This window comes from Aquarana catesbeiana, linkage group LG07, assembly GCF_042186555.1.
Source record: "Aquarana catesbeiana isolate 2022-GZ linkage group LG07, ASM4218655v1, whole genome shotgun sequence".
Taxonomy (NCBI): Eukaryota; Metazoa; Chordata; class Amphibia; order Anura; family Ranidae; genus Aquarana; species Aquarana catesbeiana.
This window is the reverse complement of record NC_133330.1, coordinates 169,073,620-169,091,111: the sequence shown is the minus strand read 5'-3', so window position 1 is coordinate 169,091,111 and position 17,492 is coordinate 169,073,620. Positions and strand designations below refer to the sequence as shown.

The following is a 17,492-nucleotide window of genomic DNA, read 5'->3' as shown; positions in this document are numbered from 1 at the left end:
AGATAATAAACAGCAGCACGACGTCCAGATCTATTTACAGTCATTGGTGTTTGGTGCTTGAGAAATATAAGTTCGGCAACCTTCCAAACAAAGTCAGCATGAACCACAGGCTTGTCACTCTTTTTTTTTTTTTTTTTTTTAGAAGAATGAAAGCATTCCACAGGCACTGTTCAAGAAGATGCCTGAAGATTTTTTTGTTGCTTTCTCATGGCTGGATAAAAAGTCATGGCCTGGTCAGCTGTCAACACCTCCCATGGTGTTGTTGTAGTCCATCACGACTTGTGGTTTCATTACGTCTTTTCCACCTTTTGTGTGTACCATGACAGTAGAGGTGTTGTGAATAGTACTCATTAGGCACACATCTTTTTTGTCGCGCCATCTCAGTGCCATCATTTTGCCTTTCTGCCAGGCAACTATTTTTCCTGCCTTGAGCTTTTTATTGCCAAAGGTTGGCGGCATGTCACGCCGGTTAGCTCCAACGGTCCCATATGCATCTGTCTTGTGCTGTAGAAGGAACTCATATGCCCCGTACACACGATCGGATTTTCCGATGGAAAATGTCCGATCGGAACGTGTTGTCGGACATTCCGACCGTGTGTGGGCTCCATCGGACATTTTCCAACACACAAAGTTTGAGAGCAGGAGATAAAATTTTCCGACAACAAAATCCGATCGCGTCAATTCCGACCGTGTGTCGCCTGTTCCGTCGCACAAAGTGCCACGCATGCTCAGAAGAAATTCCGACAAGGAACAGCTCGTTCTGGTAAACTTAGCGTTCGCAATGGATACAGCACTTTCGCCACGCTGCAATGTCAAAAATGATTTAATACAGCGCACTCTCTTCTTCTTTATAATGTGAGAAGAATTAAGTAGTTTTACTGCTCATATTCACACACACTTCTCACAAACTTTTTTTTATGTTTTTTTATTGGGATTCCCTGAATATATTGTTATTTGTCACATCTGACATAATGTTTTTTTTTTTTTATTTATTTTTTAGTATTTTAAGCCATTTTTGTTTTAGATTTTATGTTTGTATTTTTTCCAAGGCTGATCTTTGTTCAATGTTATTTTTATTTTTACTCCAGACTATTTTTGTGTGTGTTTTGTGTGTCAAGTTACCACAACACCATTGATATTTTTTATAATTTAATCTCAAGGAGATTGTTTGGTGTTGGTGTCCCTTGTTCATTTCACATTGTATATTTGAAATGTATCTGAATCCTCACAAACCAACTGTCCTTTTTGAAGTAAAACACACATAAGCAAGTATAATTCAAAACAAAATTCCTTTATATAGGGCTCAGAACCAAACAAAGAGGGAGGCAACACTGGATCAACAGGAGAAATTAGCGAAGCCTGGGACCCCCACGGCAGACATCAATTCTTGAACATCAAAATTGGTGGCCTGAGGAGTCCATATGTAAGGGAGGGCAGTCTGGTCCAGAATTCGCAGAGATCCGGAAAGCAGCAGATGACATCTGTGTCCCCAGGCTGTGGTACCACAAGAGGCTGCATCTTTTGGCTGACCAGACTGAACCCAGGGTCTTCACTTTCTGGTCTTCCTTCCACGCTTCCTTCCGGGCTGTGGCTGTGCTGTTGGAGATGTGGCAGGAGGAGGAGTAGGACCTGGAGGAGAAGGAGGAGGAGGAGGAGGAGGAGGACCTGCAGGAGGAGGAGGACCATCTGTGAGTTCGCAAAGGTGGGTCTGAGCTGTAATTTGGCCCCTCATACCTTTGTTAAGAGCCTCCAATATGAGCGACTCACACATGAGTTGTTGTCCCTCCTCCATCCTCTGCATTTTTGAGGCAATGATGGCAGCAATGTCCTCCTCCAGGTTGTGTGGTGCTTCCAGGGCCTCTGTAGCCCTCCAAAAGAGTCCTCTGGTAGCCTCCTCTAGGGAACTCCTCCTCCTGCCACTTTCTCTTTCCAGGTGTTGGGGAGGGACCTGCAGATCAGGCAGCCGCCTCGGCCCGGCCACCTCCTGGCTGAGACTTCCCTGTGTATGAAAAAGGGATATGGTTTTATTTTGTGCTTCATCAATCACAATCCTAAATTAGTACTCCCAACTAACATCTAGTTAACATCATTGATTGGACAAGCAGAAATATTTTGAGGAATGCTATACCTGGCTCAAGCTGGGCTCCTCCACATGTTGCCTGGAAGGCCCAGGTTGGGCGTCAGAAGCCTCAGCTGGGGGGGAAGGAAGCGTGGAAGGAAGACTGGAGAGGGATGACCTGGGTTCAGTCTGGCCTGCCAGAAAATGCAGCCTGTCATAGTACCACATCCTGGGGACATAGATGTCATCTACTGCTCCGGATCTCTGTGAATCCAGGACTTTCTGGCGCTCCCTTACATATGTGCTCCTCAGGCCACCAATTAGGATCTTCAAATATGTGATGTCTGCCATGGGGATCACCTGCTTCACAATTTTACACAATTGCTCCAGCGCTGCCTTCCTCTTTGCTTGGTTCTTGTAATGTGGGTGGTTAATCTCCCACAGACATGGCAGCTCCCTTAACATATCAATGAATAGTGACATGAAGTCATTGTCTTTCAATAGCATATCCATGTTCACTGCAAGACACAACACAAGACAAAGCCTAATGTCAGACAAAACTCTCCTAATCTTGTTACAATATAGGCCTCAATGTAGAAGCAGTATAGGCACAAGTTTGTCTCTTACCTTCGTTCTTACGATCGGCGCGTCCAATGCTCCTTCCTCCGCTCACAGATCGTACGTAATACGCGCGTGTGTTACGCTTTATATACACTGCGCAAGCGTGTAACTCCGCCCGCGACGTTCTTTCTATTCTATTCCCCGCCCCTTTTCGTTCGGCGCAGTGGGGGAAGAGCACATGGCGGAGTCACAGCAGGTGCGTGCTAATTGCAGGAACGAGGAGGAGGAGGAGGAAAGCCCAGATCCGGACACGTCCCGATCCAGAAGGAGACGTTTTAAGGCCACAAATATGTCCTTTGGGGATATGTTGGAGATGGTCGACATCATGAAGAAGTCCGACTATGACGGAAAGTATGGGCCTTACCCCAACCCCAATATCAGAAAGGCCAAGATCATGGTGAAAGTGGTCAAAAGTCTTCACAGGAATTTCGGGGTACGACGATCGAAAGATCAGCTCAGGAAGCGGTGGTCGGACCTGAAATTAAGAGAGCCCGAGCAGTACCGAAAGATCCGGAGCGTGCTGCAAAAAAGTAAGTAGTTGTGCTGTGTTCCTATTCTTTTTGTCTTTCTTACGTTCGTGCTGCTCCATATGCTTTTCTTAATTGTACAGTTTAAAATGTCAATTTTAATGTTCATGGGCCCATTATTCGTTCGTATCAAACATTTTTTTGGACCCCTCTAAAACACCATTGTTTAGGCCATATGCATTTTCAGACATTTTTTTTAGGGCCTACTTGGATGCAAAATATTTGGTGGTGTAGATGGGTTTGTTACTAGAATGAAATGCAAACTAGATTCTGTGTAAGGAGAGGACACTGAGCAGCTGTTTTCACATCTGGACACTGGAGCACTAGTGTGGGACACAAGAACACCATATTTATTAGGGGGGGGGCACACAGGTGCTCCAGTGTATACTATAGGGGGGGTCTCCATCTGTGAAGCTTGTACTAAACAGGTAAAGTATTGCAGCTTGACAAAGGCCAATAAAAAAGCGACATCTTGGAACTCTGCTAAAATAGACAATTGTACCCCACTTCCAAGCAATGTTTCCTATTTCTAGTTCTGCCATCAAATATCTGTGTGCTAATTATACCATTTTTGTTTTACATAGGGGAGAAAAGACTCGGAGGACACCCCTCATCCGAGGAGACCACAGATCCCCCACCTATGGAAGGAGGTGAAATACCCCCAACCCAAGCAGAGCAGGAGGAGGAAGAAGATGTGGTGGAGATTGGCACCACAACAGGTGAGTGTCTGCGACCACAGACTCAGGTAAGAGATGGATGGTGGCAGATTTTTGATACCTGTTTTTGTTTGGTTTCTCTCTTTTTAGGTGATCGTGATGTTAGGGATCGAGATCCTTTCACATCTGAAAGTGCCCAGATCCTGATCGGGGAGATAATGGGGTGTAATGTAGAATTGCAAAACATCCAGAAAAAAAAATAAATGATGTTATTCAAAAAAAATAATAACATAATTGATGTTTTGGGGCGAATTTAAAACCCCACAAAATCACTTTTTTTAGTGTGGTCCAATGTTTTAAATATTATAGCAATGTTTTGAAAAGCCGAATTTGGAGGATGCACACAGTGTGCCAACATGTGCTATCTGCCATCATGGGAGATCAATGGATGCGTTTTTGGGGGTGCAACCCCTTCCTCAATTATAAAGTAGCGGTGAGGAAGGGCTTGCTCCCCCAAAACACGTCCCTTGATCCCCCGTGATGGCAGCTAGCACATGTTGACATTCGTAAATTGGTGTGCATCTTCCAAATTTGGCTTTTCCTGGGGTGATTTGACCCCATCTGAGCAATATCAAACACAGTTCCTAAATACTGATGTCTGATACTGCCTTCAAGTTTTACCATATGTGAACTTTGTAAGTTCAAGTTTTTTGTCTTTCTTGTTGGTTTTACACAGGCCTGTTTTATCTTAAATGGACATTTATATTTTTGATAATGCCACCCCAAAAATTGTTATACAACAAACATGTTGGTTTGTTTTAAAAACCTTTGGTAAATGCATATGTGATTGTGCAGGTATAAAAAAAGTTTGTTAATCAAGAATGTGTGGATTATTGTCTCAACACTACAACACTTTTGGAGTGATGTAATTGCTGTTTTCAGCGAAAATGGGGGTTATTTCCTAAGGGCAAATCCTCTTTGCACTACAAGAGCATTTTCATTGCAGTTTCAAGAGCACTTGTAGTATAAAAAGTGTACACGCCTTTAGTAAATAACAGACAACAGTGCTTTGTATAAGGTTACACAATCACGCCATTTTCAGGACTCCCCACATTTCTGTCAGGGTCAGCTAAAATAAACACAAGCAGTAAATGTCCACAAAGATTTTCATTTTTTTGCTTTTTTATTGGAAAAAGGCTTCACAAATTTGAAGGCATATTGATAGCCCCCCTACCCGCAAAGAACTCCAGGTATCGTAACCGGACATCACGGGCAGTCAGGGAGGGCAAGCCAGGACGGCCGCTTTCAAGCGCCGTCAGTGTTTCAGGTACCACTCCGGCCATAGGCCCAACTGAGCCAGCATAGTTGGCCGAATGTTTCCTTAAAAAGTTATGGAGAATACAGCACGCCAGTATAATATGGTTCAGTTTATACTCCGCCATATGGATAGGTGTCAGAAATAGGCGGAACCGGCTGGCCAGGATTCCAAATGTGTTCTCCACCACTCTTCGGGCTCTGGCCAGCCGGTAATTAAAAACCCTCTGTTCCGGGGTGAGGGTCCTCATCGGGAATGGCCGCATCAGGTGGTCCCCCAGCGCAAACGCTTCATCAGCAACGAACACAAATGGGAGTCCTTCCACATTGTCCTCTGGAGCTGGCAAGTCCAAGCTGCCATTCTGGAGATGCCTGTAGAACTCTGTCTGGGTGATGACTCCACCATCGGATATCCGGCCATTCTTCCCCACGTCCACATACAAGAAGTCGTAATTAGCCGACACCACCGCCAACATCACAATACTATTGAACCCCTTATAGTTGAAATAGTGCGACCCCGAGTTGGGTGGTGGGACGATGTGGACGTGTTTCCCATCAATTGCCCCTCCGCAGTTAGGAAAGTCCCACCGCTGGGCAAAGTGGGAGGCCACAGTCTGCCATTCCTGTGGCGTGGAAGGAAACTGTTGAGGAAAAAAAAAAAAAATTACTATTTTTGCTCAGAAACATGGCAAGCAGATTAGGCACAAACATTATGGGGCAACCTCCAGATAGCATTAATTAAGGGGAATTTAACAACGCCAAAGTATAAGGTACACCTATCATATCCCCCCCCCCCCCCTCATGGGCCATTTCTAACATTATGGGGTGTGTGGAAATCTTGGACAGGTAACCCTCTTCACTTCATTGAGAGATGAATGCCTAAATACAGGGTATTACTTGGAACAGCCCCTCCTTAGTTACACTATTGGCAGCCCACTGGACAGGTAAGAAGTGTCATAATACAAAGATATAAATACACATTGTACACATTTGAGGACATTTGGATATTCTGCTATTACCTATCAAGATAATAATAGGATACAAAAACTTTAAACAGTACCATTTGAAAGTATACAGGCAGGCCCTTGCACTACATGCTTTGGGTAATTCATCCATACATCAGAGCACAAAACAGATGGGTATAGTGTGTATGGGTTTGGCAAAGTCAGCAGATAGATGATTGAGTATAGATAGAGAATTGGGATCAGCTGACTTAGCAGTTGGGGGGAGGGAGTGTTAATAAAAATGATTTGGGGACACCACAAAAAATAAGCCTCTGCCACTCTGCCAGAATTTAAAGCTAAAATCACATTTCTAAACATTTTAGGGGGTGTTTGGGGTAAAGCACTACTATGGAGCTGATAAAATACATTGTTAAGTGACTACATGAGGTGAATATAGGGCCAGGAGAGAACATGCTGGGGAGGTTATTGAAGGGCAATCTGTATGAAGGACCTAAAAAAATAATTACATAAAAATCCTGCATGCATGAGAACAAAGGGGGACATTCACAGCATATTACAATCATGGTAATTAGGGAATGAGGAAAGAAATACAATATATTATCAAACATTAAATACAAAAAAAAAAAAATGTGATATTAAAGGAGAAAAATCTTACCTTCATATACTCCTTCTGCAGGACCTGTATGATGGCAGAACAGGTCTCTGGGATGATGATACCCAGAGCCTGGGGGGAGATGCCTGTCGAGAACTTCAAGTCCTGCAGACTTCTCCCTGTCGCCAAATACCGCAGGGTAGCGACGAGCCTCTGCTCTGGAGTGATGGCTTGCCTCATGCAGGTATCCTGCCTGCTGATATAGGGGGTCAGCGAAGCCAGACGGTGAAACACAGGGTTCGTCATCCTGAGAAAGTTCCTGAAATCATCAGGATTATTCTCACGGATCTCACGGAGCAAAGGCATATGAGAGAACTGGTCACGCTGAAGCAACCAATTCTTGGTCCATGAACTCCTCCCCACCCTGTTCATGGACTGGACTTGTGTCAAGGTCAGGACCCCAACACCAAGCCCCCGCACAGCATGAACTCTATGAGGAGTACGCATACGCAACATGGCTAGAAAGCGGTCGGCTGCTCAGAACGAAGTAACAGAACGCACTGAAGAACAGCAAGGCCTGTGAAGAGCGACCTGAAAAACAGTAACGAACGAACAAGAATACAATGACTAATTAAAGTCACGCGGAACTTGCTTGCACGCACTGAAGAGCAGATACAAACCCACAAGCACAAACTGAACGGCAGAAAACGATCTGAAAGCCACGAGTCTGAAAAAGCGCGAATCGTCTCTCACCAAACTTTTACTAACACGAGATTAGCAAAAGGAGCCCAAAAGGTGCTGCGCTTGGTTCTGAACTGGACTTTTCTAGTCTCGTCGTACGTGGTTGACGTCACCGCGTTCTTGGCGATCGGAAATTCCGACAACTTTGTGCGACCGTGTGTATGCAAAACAAGTTTGAGCCAACATCCGTCGGAAAAAATCCTAGGATTTTGTTGTCGGAATGTCCTAACAAAGTCCGACCGTGTGTACGGGGCAATAGAGTTCTGGAGAAGTGTAAAAATGATCTGTGGTTACACAGTAGCCCTGATTCAGCAATGGCTCAATCAAAGTAAGAACGGAAGCGGTTGCCATTCCATAATTACTGAATCTTTTGTTGAATTTGGTTCCTTTCCCAGTGTAAAGGACCGAATTCCATATGTAACCAGTGCTGGATTCACAGAGCATGAATGATTTTATGCCAAATCGTGCTCTCTTAGACACGATATACTGTATCCAGCTGAATCTTCCTTTGTAGGCCATTCGAATTTCGTCGATACTGCTGTCTTTATCTGGTACATAGGTCTGCTGAAAATTTTTTGGAATAATTTAATATACCTCCCAAATCTTTTTCAGTTTTGGTGCTGGATGAGAAGTCTCATCAAATTCTTCATTATTTTCAAAGTGAAAATATTTCATTATCAGAGAAAATTTGTACTCCGACATGACGGTGCCAAAAAAAGGAGTGGCTAGTAATTTGTTGGTTGTCCAATACCACTTCTTCAGGGGTTTCCCCACCACTCCCTGAAGAATTATGAGGCCCAGAAACTTCCAGATGTCCTCTTTGGTCGCTGGTTCCCACTTTCTGCTCCTTGCAAACCTCTGATGCGTAGCAGCTTGTTGCTCCCGGTAACAATTTTTTCTATAACCTCATCGGTCAAAAAAGAGTTGGAGGTATGTCAATGGTTTGTCATCTTCCACATCCACTTTGATACCAGGTGCTCCAGTAAATGGGAATCTTGGGGGCGCTACGTGCTCCATACCGCAGTCAATTGGGCACCAAGTCCGCACATCACTGGGCACAGTCGCAGGATCATCGCTGAAATCGCTTTCCGTGCCTGATGATAAACTTCCTCACAAATTGATATCACTCAATTCTTCAAGCGATTCTGTATCGCTGTCGCTGTTTTCCAGCAGGTTATATGCCGCTTTTGAGGTAGAGGCGCGCTTTTTTGATGCCATAGTCGCTCTGCAGTTTCCAGACAGAAAGTACAGTAAAACTGCAGGCAAGGGCACTGGATAAAGCACTGGAGGCAAATTTTATTTTGTTTAGTAATGTAATCCAATAGAATTACAATGTATCAGTGTTATTGTGTTTTATATGGTTTGAATTTGCCGCCAGTTCCACCCCCCTGCGTCACGATGCTCGCAGGGAACGGAAGCAGTGCATCTGGCGAAGATGCGGAAGATCCGGCCGCCGTACACAGCGGAGTACATAGCGGGATCCCGGGGACAAGGTAAGTAACCTCTTCCAGGATCCAGCGATGCGTCTCGGGGTTACCGCTAATGGTACTGAAATCTCACCCCAAGCCATGCTCGGGAATACCACCAGGGGGGTTAATATCTGCAACTTCAGCATGCAGTCAGTGCCCAAATGGATCAATGGTCTTTGGAGTCTACTCCTGTCTTTTTTACCTGTTTGAGGCCACCTCGTACAAAGGGTTTATATCATGTTGTTATGCTATGCTACTTAGTCTCTTCCTCCAGGACTCGCCTCTCAAGGTGGTGTCTCAATGGGAGCAGGATGTTGGGGCCCTTGAGGAGGAGCAGTGGGAGGAAGCCCTGCAGGCCGTCCCCAGTGCTCCTTGAATGTGGCTCAGCACCTGTTATATATAATCTTGAGAGTACATTATACACCAGCTAGGTTGGCCCACATGGGGGTGAGATCGGATTCCACCTATACTAAATGCTGTGCAGATCACAGGGATTTCCACCTTCTATGGAGATGTCCAAAGCTACATTTATATTGGAGGAAGGGTATAGATACTCTTAATAGGGTCTTTCAGGTTCCGATTCTGGAGGACCCTAAACATTGCTTACTGGGTATTCTAGACATTCCCCCGATAGAGGAAATTCCTAGACAGGCTATTGCCAGGACTCTCTTTCAGGCCTGCAAAATGATTCTGAGGCACTGGAAGTCTACATAACCTCCCACAGTGCAAGAATGGATTAATCAAATGGGTGAAACCATCCGCCTAGAGAAACGTATCTATCAACACAGGGGCAAACGAGGCAAATTTGACAAAACTATGATCCTCCTGGCTCGATGTGCCGGGTTTACCCCCGGTAGACCTGGTTATGGACCGAATATTCTAGCAATTGACAGAATACTGCAAAGCAATTTAAAGATAGCAAAATGGTGGTTGTCAGGCAGTACCTTACGATGTTTAGTAATGCTTTATTTGACTTTATAGGTAAGCGGTATATCTAATGTAGTGTACAATATATTGGATTCCTTATATGGTAATATCTGCAGTCCTTACGTACTTATTTTGCTCTGGAACATAAATATTTTATTTTCTTATGCTCAATAAAAACCTGTTTGAGAGAGTTACATTTTCCCAATGCCCAACTCCAATCTCAGCATATTATGTATGCTAAGAGTATACACTGCACATACACCTCACCGGTGGCGGCCCGTCCATAAGGGCCACAGGGGCGCCACCCCTTAATCTATGTGGCCGGCCCCTAATCTAAATGCAGGGCGCCAGATGCATGAATTTCAATGGGGTTTTTTTTTTTTTTTTTTTTGAAGCACATGATTAGAGCCCGAGGTTCTAATTGCCTTAAAAAAGGGGGGGGGGGGGCTTGTGGCGCAGAGCACTGTGCCCCAAATCCACCCAGTTGTGTGACAATAGCGAATTAATATTCGCTATTGTCCTCCTGATTCTCCTCCCGGCCAATATGACTCCCTGGCCAATCGGGTCTCAGGACACACTTCTTGTTCGGCAAAGAGGAGAAGCAACGGCCTTGCTCTTCCTTCTAATTGGGCCTAATTTGGACATTTTCACTTAGGGGTGTACTCACTTTTGTTGCCAGTGATTTAGATATTAATGGCTGTGTGTTGAGTTATTTGGAGGGGACAGCAAATTTACACTGTTATACAAGCTGTACACTCACTACTTTACATTGTAGCAAAGTGTCATTTCTTCAGTGTTGTTACATAAAAAGATATAATAAAATATTTACAAAAATACCGGTTCAGATGTGATTCAGGCGCAAATTTTTACTTGAAATCGCACCTGAACCAGACTGAAAAAAGTACAGGACTCTTCTTAAAATTGCATTGCCGCCGGTCCAAACATAGAGTATGTGAACCGGTTCCATAGAAGGCCGGTTCAGTTCACATGCCATGCAAATCGGAATGCGGTTCAAAATGCATCCAATTCGCATAAATGTGAACCGAGCCCAAAAAAAGGTCCCCACTTATTAAGTAGAACAGACTGAATTTCAGCAGCTAGCAATCAGGATTGATATATAAATTCACAGATCATAAACATACAATATAATGCAGCGTTTAATGTCATGCTTCTTATCTTGTGCATGCATCGTACCCCACTACGGGTATCTCATGGAGAAAAAACCCTTCCGAGATCTGGCGAGATCCTAGGGAGAAACTTTTTTTTGTTCCCCAGCAAATGGCTGTAGTCTCATACAGCGCATGAGTGGAATGAAGTGCATGATGCCATGTGATTTATCTTGTGCATGCGCAATATGACATTACTGCGAAACCTCACAGTTTAGGTACATGATTTTCCAGATGGCATAGGTGATGTTGACTTCCCAGGCGGCATCTGTGCAGCCAGACCTACATAATCAAAACCAAAAATGTAATACATTGCAGATTACTAATCATTAGATGTGGTGGCTGCATTTGTTTTCTTTTTTTTAGGCTTTTTTGCCTCTTTTTTTTTTACCAGGTAATCTGGAAAGTAACACACCTCCTGTATTAGAGTGCCTCCAAGTCTGGATAAATGCTCACAGGGCGCACCTTTGGACAGCAGCATTGTCAGGCTGGAGGAAGGGGAGTGTTAGAGGTACTAGCAGATTTAGACACTAACAAATTAAAGCCAAACTCCATCAACAGTTTTTTCTTTTGGGATAAAGATTTTACATAAAAAAAAGCTGATAATTGTAAGCACCCCTGTCAGTGGTAAATGGTTTGTCTCAAAAAGAGAGAGAGAAAAGAAAAGAATCCTAAAAATAAAACTATTGCAGCCATCGCATCTAAGAATCCGTAAGCTGAAATATAATGAATGTTTGCTTTTGGGGTTATTACTGCTTTCAGGGAAACTAGAAAGTATAAGAGAAAAAAGTTAAGCAAAGCAAAAAAAAAAAAGGGGGGGGGGGGGGGGGGTTAGGGTCCATTCACACTGCCCACACACTAACCTGGAGGGGTCAAAGCTGGATACACACTATCCAAGTTACTGACAATATGAAAATTCTTGTACCACAGAATACAACCTAGGCTTGCACCTCATCCCTTTAAACCCAAACACATATTAATTACACAGGTTCTGAGGCTGATTTAATTCAGATAAGGCACTAAGTGAGTTTAATTACCACCTTAACCACTTCAGCCCCGGTAGAATTTACCCCCTTCCTGACCAGAGCACTTTTTGTAATTCGGCACTGCGTTGCTTTAACTGACAATTGTGCGGTCGTGCGACGTTGTACCCAAACAAAATTGACGTCCTTTTTTTCCCACAAATAGAGCTTTCTTTTGGTGGTATTTGATTGCCTCTGCGGTTTTTATTTTTTGCGCTATAAACAAAAAAAAGAGCGAAATTTTGAAAAAACGCATTATTTTGTACTTTTTGTTATAATAAATATCCCCATTTTGATAAAAAAAGCAAATTTTTTCTCAGTTTAGGCCAATATGTTTTCTTCTACATATTTTTGGTAAAAAAAATTGCAATAAGTGTATATTGATTGGTTTGAGTCTACAAAATAGGGGATAGATTTATAGCATTTTTATTATTATTTTTTTTTACTAGTGGCGATCTGCGATTTTTATCATGACTGCGACATTATGGCGACACATCGGACAATTTTGACACATTTTTGGGACTATTGACATTAGAGTTGCCACCTCATCCCTTTAAACCCGAACACATAGGAATTACACAGGTTCTGAGGCTAATTAAATGCAGATAAGGCACTAAGCCCGGGTTCACACCTATGCGAATTAGATGCGGCTTACACCGCATCTAATTCGCAGGACATTTTAAAATACATTCATATGAATGCATCTGGTTCACATATGTGCGTTGCATTCGCACTGCGCATTGCACAAAAAACGTGTGCGTTTTTTGGGCATTGCGGTGCGAACTACAAGCCTATTATCTCCTATGGGAACGCATCTGATTCGCAGATGCATTGCGTTCTGAACAAGGAATTTCTACTTCTCTTCACTACATCTCCCCCCCTCCCTCCCCCTCTCCCTGCTCTCTGATACTGAGCAAAAACGCAATGAATTCTTTGAACAGGAGATTTTTATCTCCCCAGTGAAACCTGAGCTTCAATTCGCACCGCACAAGTGTGAAACAGGGCTGAGTGAGTTTAATTACCACCTTAATCAGCCGCAGAACCTGTGTAAATAATATGTGTTCGGGTTTAAAGGGATGAGGTGGCAACTCTAATTGGCATTAATACAGCGACAAGTGCTATAAAAATGCATTGATTACTGTAAAAATGTCACTGGCAGTGAAGGGGTTAACACTAGCGGGCAGTGAAGGGGTTAACTATGTTCCCTGGGAGGTGATTCCAACTGAAGAGGGAGGGGACTAACAAGGGGAAGTGACGGATTGTGGTTCCTAGCAAATAGGAACACACGATCTGTCACTCCTGTCAGAACAGAACAGGAAAGTGTGAGTTTACACACACTCGTCCCTGTTCTGTGTCTCCTGGTCACGATCGCTCGTGGCCGGCGGTCATCGCGACCGTTGGCCATGAGCATCGGCACCCCCGCTGTGCAGCGGGCACGCGCGCCTGCTATCCCAACCCCGGGAACCGACGTATAGCTACGACGGCTCGCGCAGGGGAGCCAACCTGCCACAGTATAACTGCAGCGGTTGGTCGGGAAGCGGTTTATCAGCCTCAGAACCTGTGTAATTAATATGTGTTAGAGTTTAAAGGGAGGAGGTGGTAACCCTAATACAACGTCAGAAGTGACGTAATGTGTTGAATAGTTTTGTATGTATTCTTTTGTTTCTGAGCATGCGTAGTCTTGCTCTTATGATTTTTTTCGGACGAAAACCATACTAATGAAACAAAAATCGGATGTTGAGTTCACATCCGACAAAAATGGTATAGTCTGCACATCCAGCTTTTGTCCTGATGAAAAAGCAAAATCGGCTGTCGAAAGAACCATACTAACAATCCGAAAATCAGCAGACAGCTTGTCATACGAATTTTCCCATCTGATTTTTGTATCGTGCGTATGGGCCTTTAGGGTTTGACCTCATATTATATGGTTTTGGTAAATTAAAAGACAAAAATCTGCAGAAAATCTAATAGTGTGTATGGGGCCTTAATGTGTGGGCAGCTGTCAGTTTTGGCTGCACTGAGAGGGCTGTGTAATGTGTGTTTTAGCATATAACACAGTTCGATATATTTTTTTTTTATCCTAAACTTTATTTGAAGTGAACAAAGTGACACTTCATTCATGTCAACACACAAGAGCACGGTGTGTTGCGCTGCTCTGCGGTGACTTCTAGTAACATCTAGCAGGTCTGCATTTAGCGTAATGCAATGCACCTTGGGGCTACGTTGTGGAAAAACACCAGTCACTGCACTATGCATAGCTCCCAACTGTCCCTGATTTGGAGTAATGTCCCTCTGTCCCTCATACCTCCTCATTTGTCCCTCATTTTGGTCAGATCTATATAGTTGTATATAAAATGCCCTTTTTATCTGTCAAAAAGTGTTTTCCAGAGTTAAACCTTTCATCCAATTTCTAAATTGCTGCATTTGTAAATTCCAAAAGCCAATATAAAGGAATAGTAAGCACTTGTGGGTTTAACCAAACGTTTTCTTTTTTTTGTGTAAAATTCTCCTTTAAGGGTATGTGTCCTATGCCTGCATACTTTTGCTGATAGGTGTCCCTAATTCCCATCTCAAAAAGTTGGGAGGTATGAACTATGGGGTTGACTTACTGAGGCTGGGTTCACACTGGAACACACAGCCACTCACAGCAGGAGTGTGGTGTGTCTCCATTTACAGTTTCAGGTCCGATTTAAGCCCGAATTGTGGGCTGAATTCAGACCTGAAACAGACCAAAAGATGCACAGGGCTCCTGTGCAATTTGCATCGGAGCCGCTGCGGAGATGTGTGAACCAGCTCCATAGAGAGTCGGTCACAATCTCCTGCTATGCGAATTGGGTGCAGATCCACATCCAATTTGCATATGCGTGAACCCAGCCTAAAGGCAAATGTTTTCAGGATTTCCCTCAGCTGAAATGGCTGTGATAATTACTAAGGCTGGCCATACATTATACAATTTTCCTGTACAACTTTCCTTTACATTTACCAAAACGATAGAATATGAGGTTGAACCTAAACACTTAAAATTTGTATGAAATCAGGCAGGCCCTTGCACTACATAGTTGAAGGTAAATCTAAATAAAATCGATTAAGAAAATTGTATAGTGTATGGTCAGCTTAACGCAGTGAAACTGATCAAATCACCTGTGCAAAATAATGGAAAGCCTGGAAACATGACCTTTTGGGGGTCCTTGAGGACTGGAGTTGAGAAACATTGCTCTACAAAATGCAGTTGCTCCAGAGCTTAGAAAACGAGGGGAATCTCTGCTGACTTCCATCATCCAATCATGTCCAGAAAAAAAAGCTGTTTTTATTTATTGCATGTGATTGGGTATTCTTTCCAAAGTGAAGCGTTGCCCCACTTGCTAACCTCTGTAAGGCTACTTTCACATTGAGGCGCTACAGCACTAAAAGTAGCGCCTGTAAAGTGTCTCTCCAGTGTGAAAGCCTGAATGCTTTCACACTGGAGCTGTGTGCTTGCAGGACGGTAAAAAAAGTCCTACAAGCCGCATCTTTGCAGCGCTGTAAGAGCAGTGTATACACCTCTCCTAAAGCTCCCCTGCCCATTGAAATTAATGGGGCACCACCGCCGAAACCCCGCCGCAGCGGTGCTTTGTGGGTGGTTTTAACCCTTTTTCAGCCGCTAGCGGGGGTTAAAAGTGGCCGAATAGCGCCGCTAAAACGACAGTAAAACAGTGCTAAAAATAGCACCGCTTTACCGCTGACGCCTGCCCCAGTAGCCTTACAGTGGTTCTCCTGTACTAAGGACCCACTAACAGGCCAGGTTTACAGGATAACTGAAATACATCACAGGTGATATCATTTGCTGCCCAGTGATTGCAGTATTCTAGTCTGCATCTCCCCAAGGTAATACATAAAACCTGGCCTGTTAGTGGGCCCTGAGGACAGGAGCTGAGAAGCATTGCTCAGGAGCAACCTGCACTTGCAAATTTCACAGTCTATTTGCCTTTAGTAAATCATCCCCGGTGTGTGAGTGGGCCCTTAGGCGATTAGACGTCAGCATGCAGAGATGTCTGCCGAAGTATAATTTAGGAAAGGGGGGAAAGGTCTACTTTAACTAATTACTGAATGAAAAGGGCAATAGTGGAAAAGCAAAACTGTCCCTGGAATGCAAGCGGTTAATTGATGAGGAGAAGCTGTTTGCGGGCTCTTTAGTTTAGTAAAACTGAGTGTATTACTGGTGAGGAGAGGTCACGAGACTCCAGACGAGGAAGTGAATGACACAGTGCTGAGGAAACAGTGGAGGGATGATCACAGCACAAGGACTCCATTGAAGAAGGAACTTTCTCAGGGGATACTGAGGGGAGAAGGTATGTTTATGTTCCACACAAGTTTACAAACACTGAAGTGTAGAGAGAACAATGGTTTGACTGGTGGGATGTGACAGCCATAGATGAGCCTAAACTTGTTACCATTGTGTGGGAGTATCACTATTCTAAGACGCTTTACACATGAAATGCTGAATAGAAGAAGTAAGATCCACAGGAAATACATTGTATGTTGCTACTGTATACCAAAGTGGGGACAATCCTATGGTTTTGGTTTATTGGTGATGTAGATTGTTTACATTCCTGTAGTCACGTTACTTTGTGTGGGAAAGGATTTTGGATCGATTTGTACCATATTCTTGTATTTTAGGATGAAGGCGAGCGGACAGCTTTATCTTAATGCCTGGTACACGCAATGAGATTATCGGACGATTGTTCGTTTTTTTTTTTTTTTTTTTTGCATGCTAATCTCATATAGAAAATGAAGAGTTTACTAAAGCTACGAAAAGTCTCATACGACAGAATGAAAATGAAGAAGTGATGTAATGTTGTAGTGCATTTGTATTGTAATTTCAAATGACGACTGTATTGATTAAACGACAATCGTACTGTCTCTGGTATCGTATGAAAAAAAACTTTTGTACCTGTTCCTTTGGATAATATCAGATGAACTGTTATGATCGGCTCTCGAAAACTGTGTACTAACGATCAGATTATCGTACGATCAATTCAATAACGTTATTTTTGGACGATCGTGTGTATGGGCCATTAGATTACAGCTCTGTGTGTGTGAGGTGTAGGTGACATTTATTGCCTTGACACTGGATCCATAGGAGTCTGTAGTAGTAGGCTGTGTATAGAGTGAGGGTAATGCTGTGTAACCTCTCTTCCTGGCACTGTTGGATTTCTGCTTACATGGCATATCTCTCAGCTACTGCTTTTCCTGCTTCTTTTTATGTAACAGAGGTCTCTGAAAACAGTAGAAGCCATCCAAGGCAAGCAGGCAGCTCTCGTCGTCCTCGCTGTTCCAGTATCTGAATGAGACAAAATCATAAAGTGGATTACTTACCTCTATCCTGGCTCCAACAGGCTTCCTTTAAAGCAAACATTATTGCAGCTTACTAATTCTTACATGTGATGGCTGCAT

General features: G+C 43.6%; 1 protein-coding gene across 1 annotated transcript in view; it reads left to right on the top strand.

The window, feature by feature from the left end:
* The first annotated feature begins 16,256 nt into the window (after positions 1-16,256).
* The window catches only part of PLA2G4A (phospholipase A2 group IVA), a 396,740-nt gene continuing 395,504 nt past the window's right edge, over positions 16,257-17,492 (top strand). The window contains 1 exon segment of the mRNA XM_073592869.1: positions 16,257-16,387. The gene's annotated coding sequence lies outside the window, so the exon portion shown is untranslated.